A 17,423-nucleotide genomic window follows, 5' to 3' on the forward strand; every position below is an offset into this window, starting at 1 on the left:
ACCTCAGGAGAAAATAAGATTACAAGTTGTAGTCACAAGAAGCCTCCACAATGCACGTTTTTTACTTCCTCCAGCTAATGATACTTCTTTTCTCAAAACTAAGGGTTTTGACTTTAAAAGTTAGGGGGCTTTCCCATGGCCATCTAGCCTCTTACAAGGGTGTAGACTCAGAGAAATAAAGAGGGTATGGTCTAATCACATCATGATTACAACTCATCTTAGGCTGAACTACATGGTTTTTTAAAAAAAAATAAGAGTGTCCACAAGGTTTGGTGTGCATACGTCTGTATGCGTTTGTATCCACCAAACATTCCCCCCTTCCTATTCATTGCACGTCCTCGTGCAAGCTGTCTCTGAGTGAGTTTACTTTACTGTCTTCTTTCGAGAGTTGCAGTGAAATTTCTGAATTTTTGAGCTCTTGCTTCAATCTCAACTTTGGTTGCCAGCTCTCTGAAGGGATTATTGTTGATGGTACTTTGGTAGGCGATGTGGCGGGCTGGCAGATCTTTCGTCATTGGATTGAATATGGAAGAGTCCACTTCGAAGAAACCTGTCATGAAAGCTTCCTCGAAGGTCTGCATGTAATGAGAGGGTAGAAACATGACTCTTGCATATAATCCCATGATAACATTTCCGTTGGGGATTTCTATCTCCATATTCTAGCAAATACCCCGTGTACCCTCGAAAAAAACTTGCCAGGTATGCTCTGCTACTTCAATGTCTCTGAAAACTGTAATGCACGTGATGAGCATTTTGGCAATCTTTACAAGCATCTGACAAGCGAGATCTGGGATCTCTTTCATCATATTGATTACTCCTTTTAGAGTTTGCACCATGTAATGCTCGGATGGGGGGTTGTTATTAAGCGGTTTTGTGATTACTGGGTAGTTCATCACTGCCGGTCTTTTGCTTTGCCACTATAAAAAGTGTCCCAGGATAGCCGTCTGTTGATGGAACAGTAAGTGGGGTCGATCATGAGATGCTGGGGGGCGTTGTTGTAATATGTTTCATCAGTTGGTCGCTGATCAAACCATTTTTTCCGCCAGAGTGGTTGATTGTTGAGGATGTCTTCAATATGAAGGGCCGTAATAAATTTGGGGAATAGCATCATCATACCTTGTGTGATCAGCTCACAAAGTGTCAGTCCAAAATCTTGCCAAACATGGATCGCGATCCATGTACCTTTTTGGAAGTTTGAGATGATAAAAGACAAGCAGGGAAGTGATAACAATTGGAGCACTTTATCCTAAAGGACCCTTATCAAAAAATTTCAAAAAGAGGGCAAAAGGTGGAAACAATCAGATCAAGGTGAAAACCACTGAAATAAACCCTAAATCTGACTTTTGTTTGTCCAAAAAAGCTTCAAGGCATTCAAAAACCATATAGTCAGCATCACTAGGCCAAGGACTAGCTGTGGGACAAAATTCAGTGTATTTTGACACAAAGGAACATGGATTGTGATCCATGTTCCCCTGACACAAATTGATACCAAGCTAGTACCATAGCTAGAGGGAATCACAGAGAGTCTAGTGGTCCTTCCAGAGTTGAAATTGGATGCAAGAAACCATTCCAACAGCTCAGAACTGATACAAGCTCAGACAAAGTGACAAAATCAACTTAGCCTCCAATCCAGAGATTCATTTTTTTTTAAATGGTACTGGAAGACCTCTTAATCATGTTAAAACTGATGATAGCAACAAAAGTCAATTGGCTTCTCAACATGGATCGCGATCCATGTACCTCTGAGTCAGAACAGAGACAGAAACTTACCATACAAGGAGCTAGTCCATAGCAACCTGGTGCTTCTTTCAAAATTGAAATTGGATCAAAATTTTTGAGGTTGTGTAGGGAATTGTGTGCTAAGTTTTGTCGAACAAAAGCAAGAACTAACAAGAACAGCTGTAAGCTTACAGCTATCAAGCAAATTCCTGACAAGTTGCAGGTACTAGAAGATACTACCCAGCAAGCAAGATCAAACGAGAGATTCAAACTATTTAAAGAGGTAACTCGGTTTGGATTTTTTGTTACCAATTCTTCATGAATCTGCGATCAGGAAGATTGTACCAGAATAGGAACCCCAACATCTTTGATCAAGGGAGTAATCACTCGATAGAAGAAAGCGTGAATCAGAGACCACTGCCACCTTTGGAACCCATTTTAGAGTAGAGTTTCTCTGACACTTCGTCTGAGAGATCATACGGCCTCTTGACTGAAGATTCTAGCAAGTCAAACCCTAAGGGAACAGCTTCAATGGGTGCAGGTCCTTCTAAGCCTACATCTGATGTGAAATTGTTGTATTTGAAGTTTCAATTTGAACATGTGCTTAAAGCCAAAATCTATAAAGATGGAATGGACCGCTACTGTGTTAAGTTGAAAAATAAGCCGAGCGAGTTCAGAGACCTTGTAGATGTTGATTATGATGGGGATAGATATTTTGACCGAGAGGGAATGATGTACCTAGTGGTTCATAACCCTTTTATTGTGGATAAATGGGGAATGACCGGCACCAAGGACAAAGTAGATAATGAGCTGGCCGATGCACCACCCAAAATGGAGAAACAAAACATGGTACTCATACGCACCAATGAGACAGAGCGCCTTCACACAGACAACACATATGTGGGGCTTTATAAGTTCAATAATGGAGAACAAACACTTTATTATAGATGTGATGAGCCTTGCATCAAAGAATTAACAAACCGAAAAAACTTGTTTGTTTACACGTACACGGAGGGCTGAAGTATTCAGGTGGTCATAATGGACAAGTATGGCCGAAAGTACTCTCCAATGGATCGGAAGGAGTTAGAGAGATATACATATGTTGGAGAACCACTCCACCAATACTACGTAAATTCGGAAGAGGTAAAAACCACGACTACTCACATCAGACCTGAGACTGTACTTGAGAGCCCCTTGAGAACCAGAGTGGAGGGTTCTTATGGACATGAACGAGTTCCAAAAAACAGAACCTTTAGGATCGACAGCGACTAGGACTTCCATGAACACACATAGGGGCAGTATTGTTTCTGAATTCACTGACTCCACTGGAATCCCTCTGACTATACATGAGATCGACTTGATGAACGTATAGCTGATAGGATACCACTGTTAGTACCAAGAGGAGATTATGAACCAAGAGAAGCCACACCAGGGGGACCAGGAGTTGTTAGAATGGTTATAGAGGCCAGGTGTATGCGACCATCTCAGGTGGCAAAATGCTTACCCAAAAAGTATAATGGATCTGGAGATCCGTAAGCCCATGTTTCAATCTTCAAACAAGTATTGAGAGCGGAACAGGTAACTGATTTCCACACTCATATGAAGGATTTGGGTTGACATTGGAAGGTACTGCCCTGACTTGGTTCCAACCATTAAACAGCTTGGAATTCCCAAGTATTTAGCAACTTCTCCAAGAATTCGCTGAGGAATTCTCAAAAAGAGGGATCAAGCATAACACTGTCTCCCAAATCTATGCATTTAGGCAAAAGGAAAAAGAGAAAGTGAAGGAAGCATCGCTTTGTTTTAAGCAGTACATAAGAAAGATGCCCTGCTCGAGAACTACCTCGGGATGAAAGACTATCAGTCCTCTTCATAGAGGGATTGCGAAATGACACGCTCAAAAAGGACTTGCACGTGAAAGCATGTGTAGCCTTTGAGCAAGTCACAAAAGAGGCGTTGTATCTTGTAGATAACTACAAAGCATATGGGGAGGTGACTGAAGTCACAAATCAGGGGACTAGTAGCACCTCTTCAACCACGAGTGAGTCCACGACAAAATTGGGAGGGCAAAACCCAACTGTGCCAGACGTTGATCGAATGATCGAGGAAGTGATCAAGAGGATAAACCAAGGAAACAGGACGACCCCAAACACACGACAACCGCCCACCCAAAAATGCGATACTTGTGGAGGTGACCATCCAACCCAGTGGTGCAACCTTCAACAAAGGCCAAGAGTAAACGCACAACGAATATTGAAATGGTGTGCTACAGAACAAAAATGGACAAACCATGAAACTCATGAATGTTTCTATAATCGGAACTATGTTGTAGAGAGACAATACGGACCACATGGGGGACAACAACTTTCGCCCCCTCCAAGGTACCAAGTGGGGCCAAATAACACAATCTTGGGTCAGGAAAAATCTCAACCTATGTTGGGACATCAACCTCCTTTACCCAAGGAAAATAGGGCTATGGTAAGGATTTCTCAACCCATAGAACCACCTTCTGATCAGATTATGATCCAAGTAGTCTCATACCGAGAAGATTCAGACAATACTTATGAAAGGGAAATTGATAGGAATGCATATGCTCCAGAGGGACATAATCCATGGATAATTCTGGAAGAAATGTCCGACCCTCATACATGGCAGAACCAACCAAAAATCATTACTTGGTCAATGAGAATATGCTCATGTTTATGGAAAATCAGGGCTACAAACCTAGAGGCTACCCTCCTAGAACAAGACAACCTATGGGAGCTCCACAAGCTTCTCCACCACCTGTAGGACCATGCTATGAATGTGGCGGTGATCACTGGGCTAGAGTTTTTCCAAACAAAGGAGAGCGGGTGAAATTTTTTGGATTCTGTGACGGATGCACGACCGACCATCTTATTCCACACTGCCCAAAAAACCCTGAAAACAAAGAAAAAGCAACCATGAACAAAATAGGGATTGTGCCAGGCTCAAGCAGATCAGAAACAGAACCGAACATTCCAATAAACGCGGTCACTATAGCTCAAGCACATGAGGTAGCAAGGAACGTCCCAGCTAGCCAAACAGAGATAGACAACTTGTCTGTCCGAACCCCTAGAAAATCCTGGAAGGCGAAACGAAACAAGATGAAAGCCAAAAGAGAAAAGAAAAAAAACGGCATTGGAAACCAAATTGCTGAAAACAGAGGAACAATTTCAAAGGGAAAGAGACCTTAAGGGCAACAACAAGATAAAGAAACCGTCGGAACTGCCATCAGGAGGGTCAGTCTTAGTAGACAAGGTGTTCGAACCTTTGGACACAATTCTGAAAGCTTACGAGGCAAGGCTAAAGCCTAACCAAACCCAAGAAGATAGGTGGTTAATGTACCCTCATCCAGGCTATGAGAAAGAGAGGCTAAAGATGTGCAAAGAGCTCATTCAAGCCGCTCAAGCGCTTATGGAACCATTAGTTCCTACGACTCCAAAAACCGAGGTACTCATACGAGAAAAGATTCAAGCGTTAGAGGGGAGGGGAATTGAAGAGAATAACCTACCCAATCTTGTAGACGAAACACCGTTGGATACAAGGGTGGTAGCCAATACAACAGATGGAACACATTCTCAAGTACCACTGCCAATTCCGGAGGTAGAAGAACAATGGCCTCAAGAGCTATGGGAACAGATTAGGAATAGAAAAGATGGAAGTTCCACACTTGTGTCAGCTCCTATCCCAGAAATCCACCTGGAGCATGAGCTCTACCCAAATGACATCCGATCATTGTATGGCGATGCAGGCACATCAATATCGGAAGGCAGTAAACCACAGTCGTTGAAGACTTTACCTTCATTTATTGATACCTTGAAACTCGATCTGAGGTAAGGAAAGTCCCATCTCAATGGAAAGCCAATCCTAAGATGATGGATACTAAAACTCTTCACAAGCTGATGTCATCCCCTATCCGTTGTACACTGACTCTGTCAGAGTTACTGAATATTGACCGCATCTTTGGGCCGAGGTCGCAAATTTTTTGGAAAAAATAGGGCTGGTAATTCCTTCACCCGGGGCTTCTCAAAACACACTAAAGACACAACCCTCGAAGCAAAGTAAACATGAGCCAGTGCCAGTAAACAAGGTAGGGGACTATTATGAAGGTGAAGAAGGAAATACTACCCTACCGGTAGAGTACAAGGACATAAAATCGGTAGCGATATTGGATAGTGGAGCCGGAATTGCCATAGCCACCAAAAGCAATGTGGAAAAAATGGAAAAAACCTGCTCTAAGGAAAACTAGAATGAAACTTCAACTAGTGGATGGGTACCTTGAGAGACCTATTGGCATCTTGGAGCAGATTGTAGTAACCTCTTGTGGAATTGCATATGAACACACCGTCGCTATTATGAATTTTGATGAGAGCAGCAATTTTGACATCATACTGGGAAGACCATTCATACGTCAGCTCAAAATGGTGCAAGATTGGGGCTACGACTATATCTATCTCAGGAACAAGGATGTCACTACGATAATAAATATCACAGATCACAGCTATAGAGACGTAGAAAGAACCCCAGGAGAAGACTTGCGTTCCACAACTGACCAGGAAGGAGAAATACCAGCTTGGCTCAAGAACAAAGCTCACCAATGGACAGGAGAAGCTTCGGATTGTGGAAGTCTAAAAAAGGAAAACTTCATTCTCGATAGGATTGCACAAGACGAAGCATACATACCAGACCCTTTTCCATAAGAGATGTTCGAACCGTTTGGATGTCAACAAATACTAGCTACTCTTGATGTTTGTGTAAACGAGGTGACCCTCACCAAATTCTGTGATGAGGAAGGGTATGATATCATTCCATTCCAGATGATGAATGTCCGGCTAACTCCGAAAACAGAGGAAGACGAACCTAACAAGGAAGGGGTGGCCGAGTGCCGACGCATAGTGGATGAAATATCTGTAAGAGACCTTGTCCAAATGGATGAAGAAGAAGATTTTCAATACTCGATTGATAAGACGCTAGAGGATAACACGGACGATGATCTGTCTAGTAGCTCGAGTCAGAGCATCAAACGGAAGGATCAACGAGTGATCTACTATGATTTCCCAAACCAAAACCCTTGAAGACAACACGGGTATCGAGATAAACGCAGAAACAAGCACAACGAGGACTCAGTACCTCTATTAACTGACAAAACGCAATACTTGAGATTAGTCAAAGCGAATGACTGCCTCAAGGGCAGAAATTATCGGATACTTAGGATGGCTTATTCAAGTACAAGTACTGCTAAACAACATTACAAATGGTTGTTTATACATATAGCAAGACGTTGAGTTGTTAATGAAAAAGTTTCATTATTTGCACCTAGAAGTGACTTCTGTTTCACCTTCTATTATGGTTCAAACGTTTCAGCAAGACTTGCACATGACTGCAATAGCAAGTATTTAGTTCCTTTTTGCAACTATTTACACGCCTCTTCAATGTGTGCTAGGAACATCACGTTCACCATAAGTATTGGCAGAGATGATTTTGGATATACAAGTTCGGATCTGTTTTTTGCTAAATGCATGCACACTAGGTGTTATGGGCCCTAGTGTTTAGCAAAGGCTGATTTGGAACGGCATGCATATTCATCAAATTGTTGCTTACGAAGCATTTTGCACTCTATGAGATTACTTTTGGGTCTACCAATCACCAATAGAGGTCATGGCTCGGTTTGGGTGCTTGTGGATTCTTCAAGTTAACCACGACGGTTATTCAGAACATTGTTGATTCCTCAACAATATTTTACAATACTGTGATTCCCATTTACTAGTCATCTGGGATGACTGTCTGTACACCATGGGGGAAGCACGCCTCAATACTATCAGTTATCCAAGAGGATAGGCACATTACAAAGTGTAATCTTGTGCTAAAAGATATGCAAAGTGCAGATATTAGCACCAAGCAATCCAATTAAAAAGCATTTATTGCTCTACTTGGAGTTTTCTTACCATAAGTTAAAGCATGTTAACGACTAGGCGTCATCTTTTCATGTTTAGGTCAGATTCTCAATCATGAACACTAACAATGGTGGGGTTGTTTACTGATGAAATTTGAGAACAAGTCAAGGACTTAAACTTGACCGATGAGTTACGTCAGCAAGTTACTTTCAAGGAAAGTGAAAAAAGGTACTCTTTGGGTACATCTTAGTTGTGATTACTCATTTAGCTACTCAAGTGAGTTCTACTTGGAGTTTATACGCTATATTATCTATGCAACAATTACACCAAGACGGTTGCAACAGGACAAGAAAATGGAAAATCAAGATGTTACTCTAGGTTTCATTGAACCTCCTACTGAACCGTGTTTTGGTCAAGCAAACAGCTGCATCCCTGCAGGATGCCCCTATGGAAAGCATTAGTGCATCATCACTCTTGTTTTCGAGGACGAAAATACTTCTCCAAGGGGGGAGTAATGTCATGCCAAGGGTAATGCCCGATGGTCAAGGACCAGGCCCAAGGGGCCGGCTGCTAGTGTGGATAGGGAATGAGGCCCAAGGGGCTATGTAATGGGTGGTTGGGAGGATCATTCTCACGCAGTTCCCCAAGGGGCTTCACATTAGGAGAATTAGATATTAGTTATTATGACACCACCATTGCGTATCCTTTTGAAAGATATCTCTAAGACTGCCTTTAGAACACGATTTTGGCATTATGAGTTTTTGGTTATGCCTTTTGGTTTAATCAATGCTCCAGCTACATTTTTGACACTCATGGATAGTGTCTTACGTCCCTATCTTGGAAATTCTATTGTGGTTTTCCTTGATGACAATCTTATTTATAGTAAGACTGAAGATGAACATTTAAATGTAGTACTTAAGCGTGCGTAGCACTAGAAAATCATGGTTAAAATGTAGTATTTGAGTGTGCATCGCACTCAAAAATCATGGTTGTGTAGTGGTTTAGGCTGTAGGGTATACCAAACGCGTTTCGCTCCATGTGGAGCTCTTCAGTGGTAGTTTAGGAGTGGGGGTTTATTGTATGTGCTAGGAGGGGAGGGGTGTTCTTATATAGGATTGGGGGGGGGGGGGGGGGGGGGGGGGGGGGGAGGGAGGGAGCAGTCAAAGATGTAGAAGGGATATTAACCAAAGTCAACTGAGGAAAAGAAGGGTGTGTATTGTGTACCCTTTTTGAAGGGTGGTAGATTTTGAAAAAAGGAGGGGGGAGGTTCACACAAAGAGGAATCTAATTAATCAAGGAAAAGAAGGGTGTGTATTGCGTACCCTTTTTGAAAGGTGGTTGAATTTCGGAAAAAAGGAGGGGGGAGGGGGGGAGGGGGGAGGAGAAGAGGAAGAGAGAATTTAAATGACCCAGGCAGTGTTGAATCCAAGAAAAGGGTGTTCTTCTTCAAGGAGACAAAAAGTTTTCTTCCAAAAGAAAGAAAGGGTATAATTATATGGAGAGGGGGTTAGGGTGGGGGGTGTTACTCTCTAGAGAACTAAGCAAGGGAGGAGGAGGGAACCAAAGTATGAAGGTTCTTCCAAAAAAAAAGGGGGGGGGGGGGGGGGGGGGGGGAAGAAGGTACAATATAAGGAGGGGGGGTGGGCAGGGGGTGCTTTTCTCCATAGAATTTGCAAAGGAGGAGCAAGGAGATTTGAGAATCGGCCTGAAAAAAATAAGAGGTAAGAGTTAGGGTGGGGTAATGTTAAAGAACAAAATTTGTTTTAGCATATTATGTATGGGTTAGAAGAGCAGCTAAGTTTGGTCCATTGGTCTAGCATAGGATGGGTTTATCGAGGTGTGAAAGGTTAGGGGAGATGTTACAAGAGAGATGTAGAGGTTTGGCAATAGTTAGGGTAGGATTCATTCTCCGGGTTTCTGGTGTGAAAGGGAGTTTCAAGATGCTAGGAGGAGGTTTAATGGAAGAGGGGGGTTTTGTTAAAAGAGTGGGTCGTTCCTCATAAGTGATCGAACCAAATACTTTAAGGAGAAAAACTCTTGGATATCCCCTGCAAAGGAGCCTTTGAAAAAAAAGGTTTCTCAAAGAAGAGTATCCTCTAGCAGTCTCTCTCTAATGATATATCGTCTGATTTCTGCTTTAATGAAGGCTACTTTTTGGTGAGAGGACGCCAAGAGATCCAAGGTATATACTGGTATAAGTTAAGAGGCTTTTGGTAACAATTAGAATCGAGGATACCGAGTTGGTTGAAAGACTGTCCGTTGAAGAAATGGATATCAAGAATAGTGGCTTCATAGGTGGATATGGTGGGAGTGATTACTATATGTTTTTGTAGAGGGAAGGCATAAGAGGCAAGGGCATCGGTGAGTGTGTTTAGAGTGCCTGTCCAAACCCCGAAGGCGTCATCTATGAATCTTTTGTAAAAGGCTAGGTTAGGGTTGTGGGTAAGGTGGGAGTGGTTTTCTAGGTGGCATAGGAATAGACAAGCATAAACCACCGCGAAGTTTGATCCCATAGGGGTGCCCTTGATTTGTTTCCACACTTTATCCTTGAAGCAAAGATAATAGTGTGATAGAATAAGAGTGGCGAGTGAGATGATAAACTCTATTTTTGGGGTATCAAAGGAGTTGGTGATGGTGTTTGTAAGGGCTAAAAGCCCTTCAGTCATGGGGATGCTAGGGTAGAGAGAGATCACGTCAAAGGTGAATAGGATACTATGCGGAGGGAAGGTTTTGGATTGGAGATCGATGATGAGGGATAAAGAATCTGTAAGGTGTTGTTTTTGTGAAAGAAGGATGGGGTAAAGCTGATAGTGTAGCCATTTGGAGGCATTTTCAAACAAATAGCCTCGGTATGAGCAAATAGGGCGGGCTACAAGTAAAGGTTTGTGTATTTTAGGGAGGAATTGGATAGGGCGAGGTTTGAAGGGTTTAGAGAGAGGTGCGAGGATAAAGGTGGCTTCCTCACATGGGAGGAGAGTATTTTTTATGGTGATGGATTGGAGTAAGGAGGCAAGGAAACTGTGTGTAGGTGGAGTGATGAGTTGGTATGTGGAGGGGTCATTGAGTTGTCTAAAGGCCTCTTGCTCATACCAATCCCAAGATAGGATGGTGAGGCCTAGGTTTTTATCCGCTGGTTTAATGATGATTGAGTGGTCCATTGAGAGGGTTTTTAGGGCATTTTAACAAATTTAGGGAATTTGGAGCGGGAGGTATTGTAGTGTGAAAGTATAACTCTAACATTGAGGAGGTTTAGGGAGGTGATACTTTCAAGTTTAGGATCTAAGGTGGGAGGTATCCAAGAGGGGTTTGGGGTTTTGAAAGGGGAGGGAGTGTTAGATGTAGAAGCTTGGAAGGACATTTTGAGTTGTAGACTTCTAGTTAAGGAGTCAACGGCTTTGATGATGAGTTCGGGAGTGGGGTTTGGGGGAGGGGGGATGTATTTGAGCCCAAGATCCAAACATTTCTTTTCATTGAGAGAGAGGGGACGAGTGGTGAAATTGTGGATAAAATTAGTACAAAGGTTATTGACAAAGGTGTGAGAGGGAAGCTTACCAAAAATTAAGAGCTCATAGGCATGGGGGTTTGTGAGTGGAAGCCAAAATTTATGCCTTTTTCTTCCTCCAAAAGTGGGTGGGATAGATGGTAGATTGTAGAGGGGAGACACTTCGTTGAAAGAGGATGGGGTGGTAGGGGGAGTATTGAGAGGACTCGTCCAAAGATATGGGAGGAGGGGGGGCTTGCTAAAAAGCAAGTGTAGCCAAGAGTTTGGACAAGTAGGCCCTAATACCTCCTCCCTCTTCCATTTCCCAAGTCCTTGCCTTCACGTTTGTGTTGTAGTAGATGTTGTTGTTGTCGCCGTTGTCGTCGTTGCCGTTGTTGTCGTCGTTGTTGTTGTTGTTTTTGTGATGGCGTTTGGTGTCATCGCGATTGAAATTGAAGTTGCGGTGTCGGTTGGTGTCGTTGTTGTTGATGCGATGATTGCGGTTGTTGTGTTGGGGAGGTTTGGTTAGCTTGTTGTAGGGAAACGATTTCGAAGTGGAGGAAGAAAGGATGTTGGGTGTGAAGAGGTTGTGAATGCAGTTGAGAGTGTATTTAGGGGCTAGAGTAGGTTTCTTAGGAGACGAATACAAAAAGGGTTTTTTGGAGGGAGGGGAATCGGGAGGGGAGAGAGTTTGTTCATGCATTTTAAAGAGTTTTTTGGAAGAATTATTGATGGTTTTGTTGGGGGAAGAGAGAGGGTGTGGTGGGTGGGGGGATGCGAGGAGAGAAGCTCTAGGGGGGCAAAAGGGAGCTTTAGATTGTGAAAGGTGCTTTTGTGATTTGATGAGGTGAGGGTTAGAGATGCTTGGAGTGGTGATAGGGATTTTAGGGAGAGGGAGAGTTTTTAAGTGTTTTTGGACTTCTTGTTCTATGAGCTCCTTGATGGTTTGTTCCTTAGGGAGGTGGGGGACTGTTTCATTCATGGTAGAGATGTTGCGCTTCCTAGATTTGATAGCTTCCTCTTCTTTGTTAGAGGCCAAATGGGAGTTTACAATAACGGATGGCATTTGGGAGAGGAATATTTGGAGGGAGGTGTTTTTCCATTCCTCTAAGTATAGGAGCCAATCAAAAGGGGCAATAAGGGGTAAGGTAATAGAAGCGAGCTTATTGACGAGGTCGGTGAGACGGTTTTCTACCTCAAGGTGGTACTTATCCACTATGTTTTGGAGGTTTTGAACAAGGAGCTTTTGGGCTTGGATTAGGGCTAAGGTACAATCCAATTGATATTGGATTGTAAGAGCGGTGAACTTTGCATTAAGAAGGGCTTGATCTTGGGTATCTTCTAGTTGTAGCCGAGGGGGTTTCATGTTAAGGCTATTTGGATTGGCATTGTTATTGTGTAGTTCCACTAGGTGTGAGGTGAAAGAAGTGGCTTTGGACAACTTCTTGTGTAACTTGGTAAATTTGAGAAGGGAGAGGTGAATGATTTCTTCAAACTCCTTGGGTTTCTTAAGGGCGTGAGGCAAGGATTTTGGCTCGGAGGGGGTGTGAAGTTCTTTAGGTGATGGTGGATGGTAGAGGGGGGGGGTTGAAGTATTGGGTGACGAGGGTGCGGTTTTGATAGTGGAGAAGGAAATGCGAAGGTTTGATTGGATTTTCCTTTGAGGGTTTGGGTTTGGGGGGAGGGCTCCATGTTGGGGTTTGGGTCTCGACGAAGGGGTGAGTCCTCCACCCTTAGTTCGCACCCTTAGTTCGGCTTGGTGAGGGTTAGGGGAGAAGTCAAAGGAATCGTCAGAGAGGTGCTCGAGTTCGTCGTTGATATCTTTGTAAGGGTCAAGTGTAAGGTAGTCTAGAGACATGTCGGGTGGTGGGCCAATTATCGGGGGGCCAACAACCGAGGAAGAGGGATCATCGAGGTTTAGTGTGATGTTGGTTGTGGGAGAATCCATGAGTTTTAAGGGTTTGGCTTAAGGCTAGAGTCAGAGGTATGGTTTATATTGCGTGATGCCGAGAGTGTAGGGGAAGTTGAAGGAAAAGTCGAAGCTGAGGTTTTAAAGATGAGAACACGTTGAGAGGGGGGCGTTACTGCCTGGCCGAACCTTAGAAGAATGTTGGAGTGGTGGAGTGTTTCGCCTGAAAGGCACAAAACTTGTTGTCGGTGTTGAGGGTTGGGGTGTTGCGCCCAAATGAAATAAATCGGTTGTCGATGTTGAGGGCGTAAGGTTTCAGTGAGCGGCTACGCCTAGGTGGCCGATGATGTCTTCCCCGATACTGGGAGCAAGTATATCGCAGACCTTTGGGTGAGTGCTACTCGGAACCAGTGCACTTAGGTGGCCGATATTAGGGAGTTTACAAGTTTCCAAAATGGCAAGCTCTAGAGTTAGAGCCTTGACTGAGAGGTTTTTTAGCAGTGTAGGCGTCGCTCAGCTTCAAGTTGCAGACACGTGAGTATGAGCATGAGCCCCGACTGAGAGCAGTCTGTCGGGTTAAAATGTAGTATTTAAGCGTGTGTAGCACTAGAAAATCATGGTTAAAATGTAGTATTTGAGCATGCATCGCACTCGAAAATCATGGTTGTGTAGTGGTTTAGGTTGTAGGGTATACCAAGTGCGTCGTAGAGTGTTTGCAATTACCTCCACGCACAAGTACACTTTGTACTTGAAGGATGTTCTTTTTTCAGACATTCTTCCATGAGACATATTACACATGTGGAGAATATGAGTCTCTGGGACTGGCACTGGTGCCCCCTATTTCAAGTATGTGTCACGACAAAGTCCCTAGGTGCTGGTCAAATCTGTTTTCTAGACCATTTTTGGCACGAAGTATTAGGAGCAATTTCGGTGGTCAAAAATTGTCAGATACTTAGGATGGCTTGTTCAAGTACAAGTACTGCTAAACAACATTACAAATGGTTGTTTATACATATAGCAAGACGCTGAGTTGTTAATGAAAAAGTTTCATTATTTGCACCTAGAAGTGACTTCTGTTTCACCTTCTATTATGGTTTAACGTTTCAGCAAGACTTGCAAATGATTGCAATAGCAAGTATTTAGTTCCTTTTTGCAACTATTTACACTCCTCTTCAATGTGTGCTAGGAACATCACATTCGCCATAAGTATTGGCAGAGATGATTTTGGATCTACAGGTTTGGATCTGTTTTTTGCTAAATGCATGCACACTAGGTGTTATGGGCCCTAGTGTTTAGCAAAGGCTGATTTGGAATGGCATGCATATTCATCAAATTGTTGCTTACGAAGCATTTTGCACTCTATGAGATTACTTTTGGGTCTACCAATCACCAATAGAGGTCATGGCTCGGTTTGGGTGCTTGTGGATTCTTCAAGTTAACCACGACGATTATTCAGGACATTGTTGATTCCTCAACAATATTTTACAATATTGTGATTCCCGTTTACTAGTCATCTGGATGACTGTTTGTACACCATGGGGGAAGCACGCCTCAATACTATCAGTTATCCAAGAGGATAGGCACATTACAAAGTGTAATCTTGTGCTAAAAGATATGCAAAGTGCGTATATTAGCACCAAGCAATCCAATTAAAAAGCATTTATTGCTCTACTTGGAGTTGCTTACCATAAGTTAAAGCATGTTAATGACTAGGCATTATCTTTTCATGTATAGGTCAAATTCTCAATCATGAACACTAACAATGGTGGGGTTGTTTACTGATGAAATTTGAGAACAAGTCAAGGACTTAAACTTGGCCGATGAGTTACGTCAGCAAGTTACTTTCAAAGAAAGTGAAAAAAGGTACTCTTTGGGTACATCTTAGTTGTGATTACTCATTTAGCTACTCAAGTGAGTTCTACTTGGAGTTTATAAGCTATATTATCTATGCGCCGGTTACACCAAGACGGTTGCAATAGGACAAGAAAATGGAAAATCAAGATGTTACTCTAGGTTTCATTGAACCTCCTATTGAACCGTGTTCTGGTCAAGTAAACATTTGCATCCCTGTAGGATGCCCCTGTGGAAAGCATTAGTGCATCATCACTCTTATTTTCGAGGACGAAAACACTTCTCCAAGGGGGGAGTAATGTCATGCCAAGGGCAATGCCCGATGGTCAAGGACCAGGCCCAAGGGGCCGGCTGCTAGTGTGGATAGGGAATGAGGCCCAAGGGGCTATGTAATGGGTGGTTGGGAGGATCATTCTCAGGAAGTTCCCCAAGGGGCTTCACATTAGGAGAATTAGATATTAGTTATTATGACACCACCAGTGCGTATCCTTTTGAAAGATATCTCTAAGACTGCCTTTAGAACACGATTTTGGCATTATGAGTTTTTGGTTATGCCTTTTGGTTTAACCAATGATCCAGCTACATTTTTGACACTCATGGATAGTGTCTTACGTCCCTATCTTGGAAATTTTGTTGTGGTTTTCCTTGATGACATTCTTATTTACAGTAAGACTGAAGATGAACACATAGAACACTTACGATTAGTGTTCGAACAGCTACGAACTCACGCCCTGTATGCTAAGCCAAGCAAGTTCGCTTTCCTTAAAACAGAGATACATTACCTCGGTCATGTGATCTCTTATTTTGGCATCAAGATGGACACTGATAAGGTTGCTACCATTCTTTGATGGACACATCCCAACACGGTTGAGGAGCTTCAAATCTTCTTAGGCATGGCTGGATTTTATCTACAATATATCCGTGATTATGCCAAAATTGTTGTTCCTATGATGGATAAACTTAAAGCAAAAGGTAAGACCTTTTCTTGGGAAGAAGCCCAACAACGTAGTTTTGAACAGCTCAAAGTAGTTGTAGCCAATGCTCCCATCCTAGCAATCATTGACCCACTTAAGCCGCTTGTGGTAGAGACCGATGCTAGTGATAAAGCAATTGGTGTGGTACATGTCTAGGAGGGAAGACCTATAGCCTTTGAAAGTAAAAAGCTGGATAGAGCTCAATAGAACTATTTTGTCTATGAGAGGGAGCTCTATGCCATAGTTTCATGCTTTACGAAAGTGGCAACATTATTTATGTGGTATCGAATTTGAAGTGGTTTTTTACTATGAGAGTATAAAATGGTTTACTACTCAAACGGACTTGAAGGGTTGTAAAGCTAGATGGACGGAGATCCTTCAAGATTATGATTGTAAGCTACGATATCGCAAGGGGTGATATAATGAAGTAGGGGATGCACTAAGCTAGATGCCTCAGATTAATTCACTTGCTTTCACATAAAAAAAGAGTGAAACTTTGGAGTCATTACGTGGCAAGTGTACACAAGATTAATCATAAGCTAAAGTGTGGAGTGCAATCTTAAGAAGGGATCCCTCGAACTCACATGTCTCTGCACGGCCGGATCAACATGTTTCTGCATGCGCATATAAAAACTCCAACACATAGAGTTCTACCCCTACTCAGGACGAGCTTAAGCGATGGAAGAATTTTTTCATTGATGATGGCTACTTACTCCACAAGCATAGAGTATGTGTGCCAAAGGACTCAAACACTAGGCGGCGCCAAATATTAATTGAGTGTCGTGATAGTCTAAGTGCTGGTCATCAAGGTATTCGTAAGACATATGCCTTAGTTCGACGGCAATTTTATTGGTCAGGCTTACATCATGATGTTCAAGAGTACGTACTAAAATGCTACTAGTGCCAAGTTAATACGGCATTCATGCTGGTCATCCAGGTATTCATAAGACATATGCCTTAGTTCGACGATAATTTTATTGGTCAAGCTTACATCATGTTCAAGAGTACGTACTAAAATACTACTAGTGCCAAGTTAATAAGGCAGAGCGCCTCAAGGTAGGCGGCCTTTTATATCCTTTAGAGATTCCACAAGGTAAGTGGAAGAGTATCTCTATGGATTTTGTAGTAGAACTATCTAATACAAATCATGGCCATGATGCCATATGGGTAATTGTAGACCGTCTAACAAAGTTTTGTCAATTCATTCCCACTAAGACTATGATTAAGACACTGAAATTAGCACGTCTATTTATAGAGCATATATATAGACTCTATGGTCTTCCAGCTAGTATCATTAGTGACAGAGATCAAAAGTTCGATAATCACTTTTGGAGGGCTGTGTTCCAAAAGTTGGAAACTACACTTAACCTTAGTATGACTGATCATCCATAAACAAATAGTCAAATCGAAAGGGTTAATCAAGTGCAATAGTATATTCTACGAGCGTACGTTAGCAAGAAGCAAACCAATTGGGAAGACTACTTGCCTATATTGGAATTTGCTTATAATACTTCAAAGCATGTGACTATTTAGTCCATTTACACTTTTATATGGTTTTCAACCTAGATTACCCG

The sequence above is a fragment of the Adiantum capillus-veneris genome, chromosome 13, assembly GCF_014529385.1.
Source record: "Adiantum capillus-veneris isolate H3 chromosome 13, ASM1452938v2, whole genome shotgun sequence".
In the NCBI taxonomy this organism is placed as follows: Eukaryota; Viridiplantae; Streptophyta; class Polypodiopsida; order Polypodiales; family Pteridaceae; genus Adiantum; species Adiantum capillus-veneris.